A 21,888-nucleotide genomic window follows, 5' to 3' on the forward strand; every position below is an offset into this window, starting at 1 on the left:
TAATTTAATCTCAACTGCCTCCCTAATGACACTGTCCCAATAGCTGGACGTGCATGCCAATATCTCGGTGTTATTATATAACATGGGGTGACCAGTATCCAAGCAATGTTCGGCAATAGCAGATCTACGTATTTGGCTGCTGTAATCGTGTGTGCCGTTTATGCTCAGTACATCTGTCCTCCACGGTCCTGATAGTTTGACCAATATATGCCATGCCGCAACTACAAGGAATACGATATACACCCGCCTTACGCAGTCCAAGATCATCCTTAACGGAACTCAAAAGTGCTCTAATTTTAGATGGAGGTCGGAAAACACATTTCACATCGTATTTCCGTAAAATACGACCGATCTTATTGGACGTGTTTCCTACGTAAGGCAAGAAGCCAGTAGACTTAGGTGTAGACTCAGAATTATCATCAATCACCCGATGTACAGTTGGTCGATAGCGCAACGCACGTTCAATCTGTCTATCACTGTAACCATTTTGACGAAATGTAACTTCAAGATGGGACAGCTCAGCTGGCAAAGTCTCAGCGTCAGAAACGACATGTGCCCTGTGTACCAAGGTACGAAGTACCCCTTCACGCTGAGCCGAATGGTGACAACCATTAGCTTGTAAGTACAAGTCGGTGTGAGTATGTTTCCTGTAGACTGCATGTCCCAATGATCCATCATCCTTCCTCCTAACCAACACGTCGAGAAAGGGAAGGCAACCATCCTCTTCCATCGCAAAACGAATGTTCGGGTGGATCGAGTTCAGATGTTCTTCGTACCTTGGTACACAGGGCACATGTCGTTTCTGACGCTGAGACTTATAATAACACCGAGATATTGGCATGCACGTCCAGCTATTGGGACAGTGTCATTAGGGAGGCAGTTGAGATTAAATTAGCGAGCAACCTCGTTAACAGGGATGGAGGTTTCTGTTTAAACTCTGTTTGGAATCCGGCTCTCTCCCTTGTCAAAAAACAGAGGAACAGAGTCAATGCTGCCTCACCTGCGAATTCATAGTCTCACTATCGATAGCTCTGACTTTGGTCATCTTTGGTGGCACTAGTGTTCAGTGTGTGTGTGTGTGTGTGTGTGTGTTATCTTTCCTGCTTCGGTCCGGGAACCGAGGTATTAAATTTGCATGTACGCCGCCTGTCCGTTGCAGTTTGCCTTGGAAATGGCGGAGTGTTCTCCCGCCGAAATATCGGCGGTCGCTGAAAGTGTTACCTGGCTGAATTCCCGGAAGTTATTTGAAAGTTGTATACGCCAGGAGAAACTCAGGTCTCATCATAACGAATGACTGCACAAATATTTCGCCGTATTGCAAAGATTGGAGAAGTAGTCATGATGAGCTTCACTCGGAACAAAAGTTTGGCAAGAAGTGAAGATGCGGGTTCTTTGAGAAGGACCACGCCACCAGAAGATCTTAGGATTAATTTTACGCATTTGTTCCTACTGTTGAAGGTTACACTACTGGCCATTAAAATTGCTACACCAAGAAGAAATGCAGATCATAAACGGGTATTCATTGGACAAATATATTGTACTATAACTGACATGTGATTACATTTTCACGCAGTTTGGGTGCATAGATCCTGAGAAATCAGTAACAAGAAAAACCACCTCTGGCCTTAATAACGGCCTTGATACGCCTGGGCATTGAGTCAAACAGAGCTTGGATGGCGTGTACAGGTACAGCTGCCCATGCACTTCAACACGATACCACAGTTCATTAAGAGTAGTGACTGGCGTATTGTGACGAGCCAGTTGCTCGGCCACCATTGACCAGACGTTTCCAATTGGTGATAGATCTGGAGAATGTGCTGGGCAGGGCAGCATTCGAACATTTTCTGTACCCAAAAAGGCCCGTACAGGACCTGCAAATGCGGTCGTGCATTATCCTGCTGAAATTTAAGGTTTCTCAGGGATCGAATGAAGGGTAGAGCCACGGAATGGCACCCCATACCATCACGCCGGGTGGTACGCCAGTATGGCCATGACGAATAGACGCTTCCAATGTGCGTTCACCGCGATGTCGCCACACACGGATGCCACCATCATGATGCTGTAAACAGAACCTGGATTCATCCGAAAAAATGACGTTTTGCCATTCGTGCGCCCAGGTTCATCGTTGAGTACACCATCGCAGGCGCTTCTGTCTGTGATGCAGGGTCAAGGGTAACCGCAGCCATGGTCTCCGAGCTGATAGTCCATGCTGCTGCAAATGTCGTCGAACTGTTCGTGCACATGGTTGTTGTCTTGCAAACGTCCCCAGATGTTGACTCAGGGATCGAGACGTGGCTGCACGATCCGTTACAACCATGCGGATAAGATGCCTGTCATCTCGACTGCTAGTGATACGAGGCCGTTAGGATCCAGCACGGCGTTCCGTATTACCCTCCTGAACCCACCGATTCCATACTCTGCTATCAGTCAGTGGATCTCTACCACCGCGAGCAGCAAAGTCGCGATACGATAAACCGCAATCGCGATAGGCTACAATCCGACCTTTATCAAAGTCGGAAACGTGATGGTACGCATTTGTCCACCTTACACGAGGCATCACAACAACGTTTCACCAGGCAACGCCGGTCATCTGCTGTTCGTGTATGAGAAATCGGTTGGAAACTTTCCTCATGTCAGCTCGTTTTAGGTGTCGCCACCGGCGCCAACCTTGTGTGAATGCTCTGAGAAGCTAATCATTTGCATATCACAGCATCTTCTTCCTGTCGGTTAAGTTTCACGTATGTAGCACGTCATCTACGTGGTGTAGCAATTTTAATGGCCAGAGTGACAGATAATCCACCGAGAGCCAGTCAGTAAGTCGTTCCGCTTCGCGCGACACTTCGCTGTCGTGTAGAGTCCCGCGTCATCAGGAGCCACCGATACGTGGCGCCTCCAGCACTCTGCCCGCTTCGCCTTCCTTCTGCAGAGGCTCTTTCCGCCACATCCCCGGATGGCGGCCGCTTCGGTCCGCGGCGTCGCATTATTTCCGACTGCGAAGTATTTATGCCCGCCGGCGTCGAGAATTCAATTTGTTGGCTGCGGCGGCCGCATCTTAATGCACGCGTCGCGACGCCTGGCGCCGGCCGGCCGTACCGGGCCGCGACCCGCAGTTTACGGCCGACGCCAGCGCGCGTCATGTCGTACGTCGTGCTCAGCGGGAGGGGGCCGTGACCGATGTTCGACGGGCGGCGTTTGTTGGGGCTCGTCGCCACCGCGAAACCTGCTCCAGCTTGTCAGCTACCGGCCACTGGTATAGGCGGCAACGGCAGACCTGTTTCACGTACATACTACTTTCTCTACGTATGTATGGAAGGAACTGTAATTATTTTAGGAGGTGGTAGTGTAGGCTAATTCGAATAGTGGAAAGTTTCTATGAACCAAACTGCTGAGGTCATCGGTCCATAGGCTTACACGCTACTTAATGTAACTTAAATTAACTTAGGCTAAGGACAACACGCGCACCCATGCCCGACGGAGGACTGGAACTTCCGACGGGGGAAGCCGCGCGAACCGTGGCAAGGCACCCTAGATCGACCGGCTAATTCGAATGAAACACTCCATAAAATATTTGTTGAACTTCTATTCTTTGGAGAGATACAGCTGGTTACAAAGTTTTCATTTAGCATGTTGGCACTTGTAACGGAACATATTAAAGGCTTTACTGTACCGAAGTATGCGATACCCTCCAAATTCAACCAGTTTAACGAGTATTTATGATTATAGAAAAGTTATTGTGTATGTTAACAATGATTGCATAACATGTCTCCATAAACAGTCAACCCATTAAATTATAGTGAATAACTGACCCACACAAAAGTTAATATCACTTGATCACTGAAACAGCAAATGTCATCATGTAAAAACACTGAGTTCATCTTAAATAATTAATATGAAGTACGAAAAATAGTGGACAACTTAGGTATTTTGGATCTCCTTAAATAAAAATCACCCAGTGAAACCTATTTGTTCACTAGGAGCGTTTTCACTCAGTATTCACGAAATCAATCCTATTTTAGACGAAAACCAATGTAATTCTTAATAATTCATGTTATTTACTTATTTATGCAAATTGGAGAAGTCAATTGACAAACTTCTAAAAAACGGCCTTTTTGTAACAAAGAATTATTCTGTCAAGTCAACAAATCTGTCTGTCATTTTAATAACATGTTAAATTATGTCACTCGATGCAAATTAATAACTTTTCTGCACAAATTATGATAACAGATGTACATGTGACTTATAAACTATATCTCTTTTTAGTAGTTCTTTGACAATGTTATAAATACGAGCAGCAAGAAGGGTCGAGAGGCAGTCGGAATGTCACTTCGGTAAAGTGTGTTTGTGTGTTATTGTTTGAGGTGGATAAACAATGCAAAGAACATGTAACGCAAGTACTACTTTGTGTTGAGTCATGGTCTTTGGTGGACAGTGGAATTAAGATGGCCACCAGAGTAATAAATATTTGAAGTTTACATATTTGTTGGTTTCGCTCGTTCTTTATCATCAAAAGCACATAAAAAACACGGGACCTCATGTTTTTAACCCTAGACAACCAGATGTAGAGCCAGCATCAGCATCGAGAGACAGCAGCGATCCAGCAAGTAGCAGCGATTACCACAACACAATGCATTTTAATGGCGCCAACCTAACATCAAGTGCTAACAAGCTCCGTAAATGGGAGTGAAATAGTGCAATTATAGCAATTAGCTATATCTACGACCAGGCGACCATTACACACTCCACTTGCTATCGGCTTGTTTCTCGAAGGTCATTCCTATCTTCAAGTTGTGAAATTGCACTTCCGTTTACATAACTGAATTTTTCTACTGTCATCGTGGCTCATTTGTTGGTCAGTTCTTCTGTATCATACGGTGCCACAAAAACAAAATGCAACATTCACAGGGACTGTGTTCAGTGGTGCCAACATACAACATGTACATAATGAGAGGCTGTAGTGTTAGTGATTCATTTGTCTCGGTCACCGGCGATCAGACGGGGCCCAGGAGATCTGTATTGAGTATCCTCGGATTCTAAAGGTGTTAACTGTGTTGAGTTTAGAGTGAACAATGTCTGGAACATTCATTCGTGGGTACAAGCAATCCTCATCAACGAGAATGTTGAACAACTTCAGCCATTTGAACGGGGTCGCATTGTGCGGCTGCATGAAGCTGGAGGACTCATCGACCGGTTGCTGTACAAGTTGGGCTCAGTGTGTCTGTTATGTGACGCTCCTTTCAACATTGTTCTGCGGAACAGGCCCACACCTGTAGACGAGATTCTTGACGTACACTTAAATCTACATCTACATCTCCATAGATACAACGCAAGCCACCGTACGGTGCGTTGTACAGGATTTCTCGAGAAGAGAGTTGCCTTCCCTCCAGGTATTCCAATTTGAGTTCCGGCAGCATCTCCGTGACACTTAAGTGTTGTCTTCCTTCAATCCGACCTGGTGCGGATCCCAAACACTGGAGCAGTACTCAAGAATAGGTCACACCAGCGTCCTATATGCGGTCTGCTTTACAGATGAACCACTCTTTCCAAAATTCTCCCAGTAAACCGAAGTCGACCATTCAGCCTCCCTACTACAGTTCTCACATTGTCTTCCTATTTCATATCACTCTCTAACGTCATGTCCAGATATTTAAACGACTTCTCTGTGTCAAGTAGGACACTAGTAATACAGTATCCCAACAGTACAGGTTTGATCTTCCTACTCATCCGCATAACATAGATTTTTCCTGATTTAGGGCTAGCTGCCATTCATCACTCCAACTGGAAATTTTGTCTAAGTCGTCGCATGTCTTCCTACAGTACCGCACATCACGGCATCATCAGCAAACAACCGTAGATTGCTGCCCGTCGTATCCCCCAAATGATTTATATATATAGAGAGGAATGACGGTGATATCACACTTCACAGGGGCACACCTGGCGATATCCTTGTCTCTGATGAACATTCGCCGTCGACGACAGCATACTGGGTTCTATTATTGAAGAAGTCTTCGAACCACTCACATATCTGTGAACTTATTCCATATGCTTGCAGCGTTGTTAACAGTCTGCAATGGGGCACCCTGTCAAATGCTTTCCGGAAATCTAGACATATGGAATCTGCCTGTTGCCCCACAGTTCTCAGTATATCATGTAAGAAAAGGGTAAGCTGAGCTTAGCACGAGCGATGCTTTAAAAACCATGCTGATTCCTGCACATAAGATTCTCAGTCTCAAGAAAGTTTATTGTATTCGAACTGAGAATATGTTCAAGGATTCTGCAGCAAACTGGAGTTAGGAATATTGATCTGTAATTTTGTGGGTCCGTTCTTTCACCTTTCTTATATACTGGAGTCACGTGCGCTTTTTTCCAATCACTTGGGACTTTGTGCTGGGCGAGATATTCACGATAAATGGGTAAGGGGCCAATGCCGTAACGAGGTCTATGTAAAATCGAACTGGGATACCAATCGGACCTGTGATTTGTCTCCTTTCAGATCGTTCAGTTATTTTTCTACGCCTGGTATGCTTATTACCTCGTCGTCCATACGGGAGTCTGTCCGATGGTCAAATGACGGTATGTGTGTACGATTCTCCTGTGTGAACGATTTCTTGAACGTGAAATTTAAAACTCCGGCTTTCGTTTCGCTATCTTCAACTGCTACGTCGCAGAGCACGTCAAGATCAACGCACTGTGCGAGCAGCGGTGGCCAACCGAACGTCATCCGTGGACAAAAGTCGGGCGTACGTTGCACCTGATGCGTCAACACGGACTCACGCCTCTGGCCAGGCTACCACGGACACCACGCCACTGCCAAGCGTGGTCAGTTTGTTGGCGTTCACAGCTGAACGACGCTCTGTTGTCTTCAGCGATGAGAGTAGGTTCTGTCCGCATGCGAGCGATGGACGTATACGTGCCTTTAAGAGTCCTCTATCCCAGGCTTGATGATGTGAGGCCGTCAGTTACAGCTCGCGGTCACATTAAGGTTTCTGCAGGGTAAAGTAACCGGTGCTTGTTACATTGCAGAAGCATTGCTACTCGACAGGACGGGGATGAGCTTCTCCAGAAGGGCAATGCACGTCAGCGTTTGGCTGCCGCGACGCAGCATCCTCTTCTTGGTGTACAACAGCCGCTCTGGGCAGAAAGATCGCCAGATCTCTCGTCAACACGTATGGGACGTGATGAAACAGGAACTTACTCGTTCTCCAAGGCTTGCACGAAACACGGGAGACGCAAGACGCTTAGGACAATCTATCGCAGGATGCCATCCGGCACCTTTATGGTTGTTTGGGTGCGAGAATATGCGCCTGCGTTGCCACCCCATCTGCGTCTACATCTAATTCATACTCCTCATGCCATCTAACTGTGTGTGGCGGAGGGAACTTCTGGTACCACTAACTGATCCCCCGCCACGGGAGGGGGGGGGGGGAAGGGGGGGGGGGTACGCTGTGTAATGATCTGATGTGACTGTTAGGGCACCGTTTGTTATGCCAAGTGCGCTTCAGTTGATCTGAATTTGTTACAATATACTCCTACAATGATGAACTACCCACATTCCCATGTCCCCTGAGGGTCTTTCATATTTTTCCAGCATTGCTCAAATGGCTCTGAGCACTATGGGACCTAACATCTGAGATCATCAGTCCCCTAGGACCTAGAACTACTTAAACCTAACTAACCTAAGGACATCACACACATCCATGCCCGAGGCAGGATTCGAACCTGCGACCGTAGCGGTCGCGTGGGTCCAGACTGTAGCGCCTAGAACCGCTCGGCCACCCCGACCAGCCCCAGCATTGTATAAGCATGCATTTTCAAATGCTGAATATGCCGATATGGTGTTCCTAAACGGGTTCTGTAATGGAAACGCCGCTGCTATTTGTAGAGAATAAGACAGACGCTTTGCTAACAATAGAGTATGCGATGCGATGGAATTAGTTTTAAGCGATACTCCTACCAATTGAGAACTTTAAATCCGACCGCTCAATAAAATCTTTGGCTCATCTACCTTATAGGGATGGTGGTCGCATTGATCGCTGTCTGTGCCTCTCAACAGAAATTAAATCAGCACTCGCTGATATGCAAAATCAGAAAAATAAGTTCGTTACGTTGGAAATGGCAAATACCTAATGGTACCTGACAGCATGGTTGTTACTGGTATTTATTAAAACTATTACACACATTCAAGAGTGGACTGCTGAAGACTGATCTAATTGCTGTCGTAATTCCGACCTAAATATGAGTCGAGGCTCCAACAGCGTTTCAAGATCACTATAAATTTAAATGAAACTGATTTTCAAAATTCAAAGTTCTGCTGACCCACGCGAGAAAACTCAAGTCCAACGGACGGCCTGGTACGCACTGTCTTTCCAGAATTAAAGTCTCGTTCACAAAATGTGACAAGTGTCCCTAGACGCAAAAAAGTCGTCCTAAACCTCCAGTTACGATAATATACACTCCTGGAAATTGAAATAAGAACACCGTGAATTCATTGTCCCAGGAAGGGGAAACTTTATTGATACATTCCTGGGGTCAGATACATCACATGATCACACTGACAGAACCACAGGCACATAGACACAGGCAACAGAGCATGCACAATGTCGGCACTAGTACAGTGTATATCCACCTTTCGCAGCAATGCAGGCTGCTATTCTCCCATGGAGACGATCGTAGAGATGCTGGATGTAGTCCTGTGGAACGGCTTGCCATGCCATTTCCACCTGGCGCCTCAGTTGGACCAGCGTTCGTGCTGGACGTGCAGACCGCGTGAGACGACGCTTCATCCAGTCCCAAACATGCTCGATGGGGGACAGATCCGGAGATCTTGCTGGCCAGGGTAGTTGACTTACACCTTCTAGAGCACGTTGGGTGGCACGGGATACATGCGGACGTGCATTGTCCCGTTGGAACAGCAAGTTCCCTTGCCGGTCTAGGAATGGTAGAACGATGGGTTCGATGACGGTTTGGATGTACCGTGCACTATTCAGTGTCCCCTCGACGATCACCAGTGGTGTACGGCCAGTGTAGGAGATTGCTCCCCACACCATGATGCCGGGTGTTGGCCCTGTGTGCCTCGGTCGTATGCAGTCCTGATTGTGGCGCTCACCTGCACGGCGCCAAACACGCATACGACCATCATTGGCACCAAGGCAGAAGCGACTCTCATCGCTGAAGACGACACGTCTCCATTCGTCCCTCCATTCACGCCTGTCGCGACACCACTGGAGGCGGGCTGCACGATGTTGGGGCGTGAGCGGAAGACGGCCTAACGGTGTGCGGGACCGTAGCCCAGCTTCATGGAGACGGTTGCGAATGGTCCTCGCCGATACCCCAGGAGCAACAGTGTCCCTAATTTGCTGGGAAGTGGCGGTGCGGTCCCCTACGGCACTGCGTAGGATCCTACGGTCTTGGCGTGCATCCGTGCGTCGCTGCGGTCCGGTCCCAGGTCGACGGGCACGTGCACCTTCCGCTGACCACTGGCGACAACATCGATGTACTGTGGAGACCTCACGCCCCACGTGTTGAGCAATTCGGCGGTACGTCCACCCGGCCTCCCGCATGCCCACTATACGCCCTCGCTCAAAGTCCGTCAACTGCACATACGGTTCACGTCCACGCTGTCGCGGCATGCTACCAGTGTTAAAGACTGCGATGGAGCCCCGTATGCCACAGCAAACTGGCTGACACTGACGGCGGCGGTGCACAAATGCTGCGCAGCTAGCGTCATTCGACGGCCAACACCGCGGTTCCTGGTGTGTCCGCTGTGCCGTGCGTGTGATCATTGCTTGTACAGCCCTCTCGCAGTGTCCGGAGCAAGTATGGTGGGTCTGACACACCGGTGTCAATGTGCTCTTTTTTCCATTTCCAGGAGTGTATAATTGTAATGGGCTCTGCCTTGAACATTTAAAATGCAGAGATAAGTTTCTCATCAGGAAGTGAGCTGGTCTATCTGTTGGTGTCTCTGAAATTTATGTAGCTCAGGCAGGAATTTAATTGTGGGCAGTACTAGGCAAAAATCTAATTAATTATGCAAAAACAGCAGTTAAACACTGTAAACTTACAATCTAACTGTTAGTCATACGTTTTTCAACGCATGTTGCAATGCTATTTGTGCGCCTGCTTTGTGTAATTAGTTATGCTAGCTTTAATTAATTATTCATTTCAGACGCTCCTCATCGGCTAATTAGGTGCATAAATAAACATGCGAGCAGTTCAATCGATTCGCCTCGACGACCTTTTTCATTTCGTAGGTCGAGCTTCTCTTTGGCTTAATTGGAATAAGTGTTATTGTACGTAGTTAATGCAAAAGTCGCTACAGTTTTCTTTTTCATTCGTTAACTAATTATATACTTTTCTTCCTCAGTCAGTCTATACATCAAAATATCTTTGCCATAGCTGGCTGCAGAACTCCGGTCTCTGAGTACAGAACTACAGGCAGCGTGCCTGCAGGTTCGTGTCTGCCACGTTGTAGTGAGACAAGACATAGCGACCGCTCTGTACAGGCTTAAGGACTTTGTACCCGTTTCAGATTATTAAGTATACGCCATCGACTGGTGGAGTTACTGAACTAGGGGATTGTAATATCTGCACGACATTGAAATATTTCATTACAAGACGTCTACATAACCAGAATAATTGCTTCTTTCAAGTAACCTATGAATTTCACAATCTCTCTCGTGGTTTTGTTCCTACAGATGACACAAAGAATTTAGTGCTCCAGAAATATTTCGTGTGTTTTGTGTATTATCTGCTTATATGCTGTGACGAGTTGGCACAAATTAATTGGGTTCTGAACAGGTAATAAATGGCAAGATTATTGCACATGTAAAATGTAAGGACTGAAATAGATTTACAGTCAAAATGAACACTTATCTTTTGCTATATAACTTCTTCTTTGCTGTGACTGTGGGCCAGAGCGTAGGTATACTTGTTTACGTTGATTGAACCATTCTAAAACTTGTGATGAAACAGACTGCCGTTGGTAACACAACTCGAAACATGCCTGGGATATTCTGTTCTTTATCTACAGAAACAATTTAAGAGAGAATTTGAGCGGCGTTTACCGTCTAGCTAAATCATCAGGGGATAAAAACGAATTGTAAAACGATTTAGACAATATATCTGTATGAGGTTCTCCACATGAGTACCAAAAGTATCCGTTAAATTTCGGTTACACGATGAACCCACAAGTTTAGAAGTTGTCGTTTCTACTAAATACCGGGGGTTACAACGACGAACCACCAAAATTTCAAGATCACATAGAAAATGTTGGGGGGTGGGGGGGAGGAGGGGGACTAAAGAAAAGGCGGGGTTTTTATTGGCAGAAAAATTAGAAAATGTAATAAATATACTAAAGACAGAGCCTACACTACGAATTACTGTTTCCTCCTGGAATATTGCTGCGACGTTTGGGATCCTCACCAGATGGGATTGACGGAGGAAATTTGCTCGTCTTGTGTGTCACAGTTGCGGTACCAGTAATTAAAACAAAGAAGTTTGTCATTGCTGCGATATCTTTCCACAGATTTCAAGCTTTCTCCTCCGAAAGTGAAAATATGTTGTTGTCTCGCACCTACAATGGGAGAAATGACCGTCGTAACAGGTTAAGAGGACTCAGAGTTGGCACGGAAATATTTATGTGATCATATTTCCCACGTGTCATTCGAGAGTGGAACTGGTGAGAAAAACTGTTATTGTATGAACCCTTTGGCCAATATTTACGTGTGAATACAAAGACGTCAAGCACATTATGTTTCCAAGTTGATTTTACAAATTTTCGGGGATGATAGAGATATGTAAATTTATCAATGTGAGGTAAGGGACACTGCTCCGGAAATGGCGGAGTCGAAAGTAATAAGCAAAAATCATTCTGATATCTCTCACGGTGGAATATATGGACCGGTAAATTTCAATGTAAACGTACATGGGTGGAAATGTCACAGTTAACAAAATGTTCCGGACTATTATGCCGTGGTCGGATGCATTTCCTTCACGTCGGGTTTCAAGGTGAAATCCATTCGACCGCGGCATAATAACCCGGAACGTTTTATTAATTGTACCGGTACTGTTGTTGCTAAGATTGTAGGGTAGGCAATCCCGACGAGCACTTATGTGTAAAGGTTGGAATAATAACTAATCGAATGCAGATGGCATACGGTGTACTGACATGAGCAGTCCTAGAGGACAGTGTCTGTAGACTGCAGCCTTAGTTTGCAATTTGAAGTACTGAAGTCGATCAACCCTAACCAAGTGGAGATGTGCCCAGTGACGGAACTTGCACACGTGATTCTCTTGTGTCGGCAGGCAAATGAAAGCAACAGAGAAGCAGGAAGGTTGTACAGGACCAGACAGGACCCTGTTTCCGAGACTCTTCCAACGATTAAGTGAAACTGGGCAGTTGGTACCACAGTACAACGACCGAGGAGGCCGACGAACTACACGGACTCCCGACTTACAGGATGCAGTGCTTGCTCCGATGGATGAGACACCTTCAATCAGCACTCGAACAGTTGCGCGTGAAATAATTGTTTCAAAGAGTATGCCACACCCCTACCATCCACATAAAGTGCTGACCTGACTTAATGTCATCAATGGTTCTTGCAGCGCATTACAGTCGATTCTCACTTTCCTGCTTCTCGGATGAAACCTGTTTCACCAGAGACAGAATGCTAAATAATCGCAAGAGTCATTTTGAGGTCGTTCAGAATCCACAAGCTACAGTTATGAAGAGCCACCAATACAGATTATCAGTCAACGACTGGGCCGACATATTCAATGATTACATACTAGTGTAAGTACGCTGTTTAGGTTTTTATGTTGGTAAGGCCACGTAGCGCTCTGTTACGAAAATCACTGACTGTGCTGTGCAGTCTGTGGCTGGTTGGACTCATTGTCGGAATATTCGCTATTGTAGTGTTGGGCAGTTGGATGTGAACAGCGCGTAGCGTTGCGCAGTTGGAGGTGAGCCGCCAGCAGTGGTGGATGTGGAGAGAGAGATGCCAGAGTTTTGAGAGGTTACTATAAGCTCTTTTCTACTTATTACGGCTCATATACGTAAACTGAAAAACTTTTTTGGTTTTTATAAAGTATCTGTTATAGCAAGCAGTAATGTCATTTAATTGATTATTTCGTATATGTCTTCTTTATACATTTATTCTGGAATTTTTGTACTACAGCCAGTGATTCGTTAGTTGTATTTCATATCATGCAGTAACCCGCTATTGTAATTACTTCATGTACACTGTTCAGGTATTCGTTTATTTCCCTCTGTGCAGTTACGACAGTTGTTTACAAAATAGCCTGTTTTACCAAATAGCCATCAGATGGTATTGTCTTGAAGTTGCCGTGGCGCACAAGTCATATGATGGTTCAGTTTTGTGTTGACTGTAGCAGAGGACACATGGCAGCCCTTAGTGGTTTGCACCTCTGTTACATTTTATTTTATATCTGACTATCTGACGCTGTCAGGTATGACCGCAGCTTTTGAATTTTTTGGTACGTTATGCTGTAACATTTGGTTTTAATTTTGTCCGAAGAAGGTATCCCTTGTGACACCGAAACCTAGGTCACAAATTAATTGTGTTCGCGACTGAGGGCTGTGTTTTTCAGAATTTTGTTTCTCTTTTGTTGGGATTATTGAAAGTCAGACTGCATTGCGCTAAAAATATTGTGTGTCAGTTTAGTGATGATCAGAATAAGTAAAGAGAGAAATGTCTGAGTACGTTCAGTTTTGCTCAGCTGTTTGAAAATCAAATAATGAAAGAGGTTTTCCAGCACAGTCATTTATAATTTTTCTAAGGGGACGTTTCACTAGGTCCGTTTCTTCTTACCAGTATACTCATCGTTTATCAGAGACGTACTCCCCAAGTCCCTGGAACATACCTCACTTGTTATTCATGAACCGGTGTGGTCCCACGATGGAGCCGTACCTCACGTTGGACTGAGAGTTCGTGAACGCCTGGATCAGACATGCCTTGAAAATTGGATAGGCAGAGGACGTCCTGTTTCGTGGTCAGCACATTCACCGGATTTGACACCACTTGATTTCTTTTCTTGGGGCCCCGTGACAAGTCTTGTGTATGAGACGCCTGTCGGGACTGAAGAGGATCTTCTGGCAAGAGTTCTCGCTGCCTGCGACACTGTGTAAGCTACCCCTGGCATATTAGAACTGTACGACAGAACTCTGCGAGAATATGCCATGCCTCTGACACTTGGGGTCCCATTTCGAACAACTCATGTAAATGTCGTAGTTTGAGAAACTTGTGCAGGTAAATGGAATTTATTATTACAGTGTCCTAGATTTATGACTTTCGGTCTCTCTGACATCAACTTTCATCCGCCTATAGTAATCAGCCTTGGGAGAGCAAGTCCTGACAAAACTCTACCATCTGGTGAGCAAGATGTATGAGACAGGGGAAATACCCTCAGACTTCAAGAACAATATAATAATTCCAATCCCAAAGAAAGCAGGTGTTGACAGATGTGAAAATTACCGAACTATCAGTTTAATAAGTCATAGCTGCAAAATACTAACGCGAATTCTTTACAGACGAATGGAAAAACTGGTAGAAGCCGACCTCGGGGAAGATCAGTTTGGATTCCGTAGAAATGTCGGAACACGTGAGGCAATACTGACCTTACGACTTATCTTAGAAGAAAGATTAAGGAAAGGCAAACATACATTTCTAGCATTTGTAGACTTGGAGAGAAAGCTCTTAACAATGTTGACTGGAATACTCTCTTTCAAATTCTGAAGGTGGCAAGGGTAAAATACAGGGAGCGAAAGGCTATTTACAATTTGTAGAGAAACAGGATGGCAGTTATAAGAGTCGAGGGACATGAAAGGGATGCAGTGGTTGGGAAGGGAGTGAGACAGGGTTGTAGCCTCTCCCCAATGTTATTCAAGCTGTATATTTAGCAAGCAGTGAAGGAAACAAAAGAAAATTTCTTAGTAGGTATTAAAATCCATGGAGAAGAAATAAAAACTTTGAGGTTTGCCGATGATATTGTAATTCTGTCAGAGACAGCAAAGGACTTGGATGAGCAGTTGAACGGAATGGACAGTGTCTCGAAAGGAGGGTATAAGATGAACATCAACAAAAGCAAAACGAGGATAATGGAATGTAGTCGAATTAACTCCGGTGATGCTGAGGGAACTAGATTAGGAAATGAGACACTTAAAGTAGTAAAGAAGTTTTGCTATTTGGGGAGCAAAATAACTGATGATGGTCGAAGTAGAGAGGGTATAAAATGTAGACTGGCAATGGCAAAGAAAGCGTTTCTGAAGAAGAGAAATTTGTTAACATCGAGTATAGATTTAAGTGTCAGGAAGTCGTTTCTGAAAATATTTGTATGGAATGTAGCCATGTAAGGAAGTGAAACGTGGCCGATAAATAGTTTGGACAAGAAGAGAATAGAAGTTTTCGAAAGAAAGTGCTACAGAAGAATGCTGAAGATTAGATGGGTAGATCACGTAACTAATGAGGAGGTATTGAATAGAATTGGGGAGAAGAGGAGTTTGTGGCACAACTTGGCTAGAAGAAGGGATCGTTTGGTAGAACATGTTCTGAGGCATCAGGGGATCACAAATTTAGCATTGGAGGGCAGCGTGGAGGGTAAAAATCGTAGAGGGGGACCAAGAGATGAAGACACTAAGCAGATTCAGAAGGATGTAGGTTGCAATAGGTACTGGGAAATGAAGAAGCTTGCACAGGATAGAGTAGCATGGAGAGCTGCATCAAACCAGTCTCAGGACTGAAGACCACAACAACAACAAACATAGTAATCAGAAGATGAAATTATGTGAGGGTATTGCGCTGTATTCAGCGGGAAATCTGCGCGTCATAATCAGGTTTCGGAAACTGGGGCCGTTACTTGCAGCGCTGCGCGAAGCTGATGCGCAACTTGAGAAGATCCTCGCTTATACGTTTCGACTCTGTCGTTTCCCCAAATGCATACACGTATCCTTCTCCGTCATCCCCGTTCGAGTTTGTAACATCTTCAGAAATCATACTGTGGATTTAGATGAGTATGTGAGCAAAAATATGTCTAGTGATACACTGTGCCCACCACGTTCTTGTTGTGGCGGAGACGAAGTATGATATTCTTTGGACGGCACGCTAGGGCAGCTGCAGTTCGACATGCACTTGTGACTGAGATCGCTGGGTGCCATTATAGCATATCTGGATAGCCTGACGGGAATATGAACCCAGCTCCGCGGGACTATGAGTGCAGGACTAGGTGGCCACCTGTCGGTGGGAGAGGAGAACAAGGAAGCTGAGACCAGCAGCTGGTGTGTTGTGGAGCGGCCAGCAGCTCACCTGTTGGCGGTGCTCCATCTCTCAGTGCGCCGTCCTCCGCCTCTGCCTTCGCCTCGCGGCGTTTTCCGCTGGACTCCAGCAGCGCCCCCCCCCCCCCTCCTCCTGTCCCAGCGGGCGCCACATTACTTGAGCGGACGCCCCCAAGTATTTACACTTCCAGCCAAGAATTCAATTTGTAGCTGCGGTCGCTTCTCCACTAGCCGCCGCTGCGGCGACCCCAGCGCCCCGTGAGTGACTGCGACAGTGTGTGTGTGTGTGTGTGTGTGTGTGTGTGAGCAGAGGGAGAGAGAGCAGCGCGGCCGCGTCGTAGTATCGCAAGCAGGCGACAGGGGCGTCGTCTTTCGCATTCTCCGGTTATTTTTCCTACGCGGCTGCCGGCAGGCCGTTATCATCTCCACCCCCACCCACACAGCCCCTCACCCCACCCCCTTCCCGCCGTCTCTCGCGAGGGGAGGGGGCAGCACGCGACGCATACTCATGTGGCTCACTTTCAAGAGGGTTTCCTTCCAAACTTGAGGCCCGCATAGGTGACATTCCATTCGTAATGGGCTGCGCATTCTCGCGCGGTCTGCCCCGGCTTCTATTTGCGGCTCGGTCGGCACTTATTACCGGCGACGCCATCGCGCCGTCCGGGCGAGCGGCTCTGGGGCCGTCGCGGTAGTAGCACTGCTAAAGCCGCCCCCCCTCCCCCCCCCCCCCCCGCCCACCTCACTGCTGGACACGCGACTGCCTCGCAATCGCTGATACCAGAGCCAAGTGTCGGCCCGTCGCTGGAAGTAACACTGGCCCATCCGTCACTATTCAGTGACAGCGCCTTTTAAGAGGGAAGCTCTTCGACTTCCTTCACATTCGTAGCATTGGAAGATCTGTGCCAGGACGCCAATTCCCTGAGGTAGTACTATGTACTTCTCAGAAACACTCGAAAATTTGCGATATTGCAGTCTCCGTGTTGTTCAGACTGCAATGTTCCTTCGGCGACCGCTAGCGATAGCTGGGAAATCCGGGTTCGAGTCACAGTCCGGCACAAATTTTCACTGCCGTCGTTTCAGTACACAGCTGATGGTTCTCCATGTTCGCAACTGTAAATACATTTCATGTACTCGAAAAATTTGACTTTAGAGATTGCCAGGAATTGCTAAGCGTAAAACAGTTTCGAGATTTTCTTAAAACAATGACCCATGGCGCATGTGTAGCGTTCTAGCTTTCTGATCGCGAAGCTGCTGCCTTGATTCTCGCTACCCAAACCATTTCTTACTTTTTTTGAATTTTATATTAATATCGAATTGAAATCTATTCTATCGCTTGAGCCTTGTCCCGCAGTTACGCAGGGTCAGCCATCGTTGATCGGATTTGGCGTATTAATGTTTAAGGGGTGGCTGGATGCCCTTCCTGCCGCCACCCCGTACCCCCCAGGACGGAATTAGTGTACCCCAACTGTCTGCGTCGAGTGTAATCCGTGGATTAGTGCGAATGTGTTCAGATGTCTGCGAGCCGTGTAGCTGAGGCGGAACATGGGGACCAGCCCGGTATTCACCTAGCAGGATGTGGAAAGCTGCCTAAAAACCACATCTAGGCTGGCCGGCACATCGGCCCTGGTCGTTAATCCGCCGGACGGATTCGATACGGGGCCGGCGTGCCTACCCAAGTCCAGGAAGCAGCGCGTTAGCGCCCTCGGGTACCCTGGCGGGTTAATATCGAATTGAAATATTAATTAATAAATGCTGACTCGTATACTGGTATTTTAATACAAATAACGTATTTAATTTTATTTTTAATCACGAATAGCATAAAACGCAAGTTTTTGTAGTAAATGAAAATCTGGTAGAGAAATATGAGTTACTCTGAAACGAAGAAATTATACTTATAAATAATCATGTTTGTTTTTATTCGTAATTTCTATAAAAATTATTTGATTTTCTATTTGATATTTCCCATGTTTGTACTAAATATTAATTTATCATGAATACTCCCATTTCCGTGAGATTAGTAACTAAAATAAGTACACGTTCGTTTTATTGAACAAGTATGATTCAATATCTGTTAATTAACATTTCAGTTCAATAACAAATTCAGAGTCCAAATACAAGTGAAAAACCTGCGCCTAGCGATAATTGTACCAGAAACCTCACTATTGCAAGAGTAGAAGGCTACATCCGCTGCTATAGACCTCCTTATTAAGAAAGTCTCGAAATTAGTTGTACTTTACATCGCTAGAAAAATTTTCGAATTCAATTTTTTCCGACTGTTCTTGAGAACTGCATCGTACTGCTTTAGAAAATTTTTGTAAGTATTAAAAAAATTGAAGTCCGTCAATCCGTAATGTCTGACGCCTTTAACCCTGTTGACATCCTTATTTATCCTTCTCTCCTGTTTTACTTATACTTTTATAACATTATGCATTACAGTCACAGTTGCGATGTGAAGCAGCTGATTACCGATTTCGGCCATTATGACCCATCTCCAGATGGCCCTTAACGGTCAGAACCGGTTCAAATTGGCAGCTGCTATTAATAACAGATAAATGCGAAGGTCCAAGAACATACCTATATTTACAGCAGCAAACCGTAGATACGGATGGCGTTATAAGCGAGACAGTAGTTATTGCGTCAAACATTAAATCGACACGCTATTGCTCACTTGAGGCCGGTTTGATGCTGCAGACTCTTTAGGGAACGCCTGTAAACAAGATAAAAAAAAACACTCCGTCTTCAGGCCACAAGTGGCCCATCGGGACCATCCGCAGTGAAGGACGCGGATAGGAGGGGCGTGTGGTCAGCACACCGCTCTCTTGGCCGTCCCGAAAAATGGCAACAGCACATGGCGGCCTGGACGGTGACCCATCCAAGCGCCGGCCACGCCCGACAGCGCTTAACTTCGGTGATCTCACGGGAACCGGTGTATCCACTGCGGCAAGGCCGTTGCCTGTAAACACGATAAAGCTGTCGGTTTTCGAGAACATGTCTCGTCCCAAACTTCATGTACACTGAGGTAGCAAAATATCTCTTAATATCGTGTCGGACCTCCTTTTGCGAGGCATGTGCAGCAACTTGACCTGGCATGGACTCAACAAGTCTACGGAAGACCCCTGCAGAAGTTCTGAGCCATGCTGTCTCTACAGCCGTCTCTAACTGCCACAGTGTTGCCGGCAGTTTGTGCACGAACTAACAAAAAAATGGTTCAAATGGCTCTGAGCACTATGGGACTCAACATCTTAGGTCATAAGTCCCCTAGAACTTAGAACTACTTAAACCTAACTAACCTAAGGACATCACACACACCCACGCCCGAGGCAGGATTCGAACCTGCGACCGTAGCAGTCCCGAGGTTCCGGACTGCAGCGCCAGAACCGCTAGACCACCGCGGCCGGTCACGAACTAACTTCTTGATTATGTCTCATAAATGGTCGGTGGGATTCATGTCTGGCGATCCTGGTGGTCAAATCATTCGCTCAAATTGTGCAGAATGTTCTTCAAACCAGTAGCAAACAACTGTCCAGTGGCACGGCGCATTGTCATCCATAAAAATTCCATCATTGTTTGAGAACCTAAAGTCCATGAATGTCTGCAAATGGTCTCCAAATAGAGGAGCATAATAATTTTCAATCAGTTATCGGTTCGTTTGGGCCAGGACCCAGTCCATTCCATTATGGAGCTACCATCAGCTCGCAGAGAGCCTCGTTGTCAACTTGGGTCCACGGCTTCGTTGGGGTCTGCGCCACACTCGAACCCTACCATCGCCTCTTACCAACTGAAACGTTGACTCATCGGGCCAGGCCACTGTCTTCCAGTCGTCTAGGGTCACGTGCCCAGGAGAGGCGCTGCTGGCGACGTCGTGCTGTTAGCAAAGCCTCTCGCGTCGGTCGTCTGCTGCCTCCGCCCATTAACTCTGAATTTCACAGCACTATCCTAATGAATATTTTCTTCGTACGTCCCACACTGATTTCTGCTATTATTTCAGGCAGTGCTGCCTGTCTGTTAGCACTGACCAGTCTACGCAAACGCCGCTGCCCTCGGTCGTTAAGTGAGGCCTATCGACCACTGGGTTGTCAGTAGTAAGAAGTAATGTCTGAAATTTCCCATCGTGTGGCCATTATCATGTTGGAAACTTTCACGTGAATCACCTAAGTACAGCTCCATGTATGCGCTGTCCTTTTATGTGTTGTGCACGCTACACTGCCGCCATCTGTACATGTGCTTATGGCTACGCCATGAGTTTTGTCACCTCGGTGTTATGTGCCTTTTTTTTATTCATTTGAATGCTGTACCTTTTTTTTCTCCTACGCTTCTCAGTATTCAAAACTTTACTAGAAGGAGGGATCGGTTGGTAGGACATGTTCTGAGGAATCAAGGGATCACCAATTTAGTACTGGAGGGCAGCGTGGAGGGTAAAAATCGTATAGGGAGACCAAGAGATGAATACACTAAGCAGATTCAGAAGGATGTAGGCTGCAGTAGGTACAGGGAGATGAAGAAGCTTGCACAGGACAGAGTAGCATGGAGAGCTGCATCAAACCAGTCTCAGGACTGAAGACCACAACAACAACAGCATTCAAAACATAATAAAAATCAGTTGTCATCCCAAGGACGGTGTCAAGAGAACGTCACTATAGTACACACATTCTAAAATATCCACAATATAGGAAATTTCAGTCGTTACCAGTGATTTGTTAATGCAAAAAACGTCAAGTTGCATAGAGTTTCGAAGTTTGCGCTAAACTGATGGTCCCGCTGTAACTTGGTGTTTTAGTGAGTTCAAAGAGCTTCACAAGACAAGAGAATACCATCCCTAATAAAACCATGCTCAGTAATGCACTGAAGCCTTCAAACCAACTTTCATGTTGAGATGTTTCTCACCTTACGGATTTGACAACGATCTCCATGGCCAGATGAAAACTAAAGACGCAGAAACTATGGTCCAAGAGATATGAGAAATTTTAGAAAAAAAGGAAGCTGGTGTCATAAAAAAAAGAGCTAGAAATTACGTTCAACAGATTCGTACAGGTACTTTAAGGAAGCTTAGGAAAGCAATGATATACCGATGAGCCGAAACATTATGACCACCTCCTGAATAGAGTGTTGTTCCACCTATGGGACGCAGTACAACAGTATTCCTTGTGGAACAGATTCGACAAGTCATTGCTAGGCTTACGAACGTATGTGACACCAAGTATCTACGGACAGGTTACGCAACTACCGTTACGGACCGGTGGCTTGCGTGCACGCACCTGCCACCCGCAGAATCCGAAATGTTTTCCATTGGTCCACATGTATCACCTATATCGATTAGAAGTAGGTTTATACTATGTAACTTGAAAGGTGGCTACACTGAGCCACAGCGCCAGAGATCGCGCCAGAGAGTATTGTTCCGCCGCCTCCACTGGCAGTGATTATTGAGACGTAGCGGCAAGCAGTTCTTGCCGAGAAGTTGTGGTGGACACTGCTTGTCGTGAAGTCGGAGTGGATATGTGGTAGTGGAGAGTGTTGTTCCATGTTTATGCAGTTATTTGATGGGAGAGATAGCAGATGTTATTCCAATGGAGATATTGTAATGATCTGAGTGCTTTTCGTCAATA

At 46.0% G+C, this 21,888-nt stretch overlaps 1 pseudogene; it reads right to left on the minus strand.

The window, feature by feature from the left end:
* Nucleotides 1–19,121: 19,121 nt before the first annotated feature.
* LOC126102444 (5S ribosomal RNA) lies at nt 19,122–19,239 on the minus strand (annotated as a pseudogene).
* Between the last annotated feature and the right edge of the window lie 2,649 nt (nt 19,240–21,888).

Source organism: Schistocerca cancellata, chromosome 9 (genome assembly GCF_023864275.1).
Source record: "Schistocerca cancellata isolate TAMUIC-IGC-003103 chromosome 9, iqSchCanc2.1, whole genome shotgun sequence".
Classification (NCBI taxonomy): Eukaryota; Metazoa; Arthropoda; class Insecta; order Orthoptera; family Acrididae; genus Schistocerca; species Schistocerca cancellata.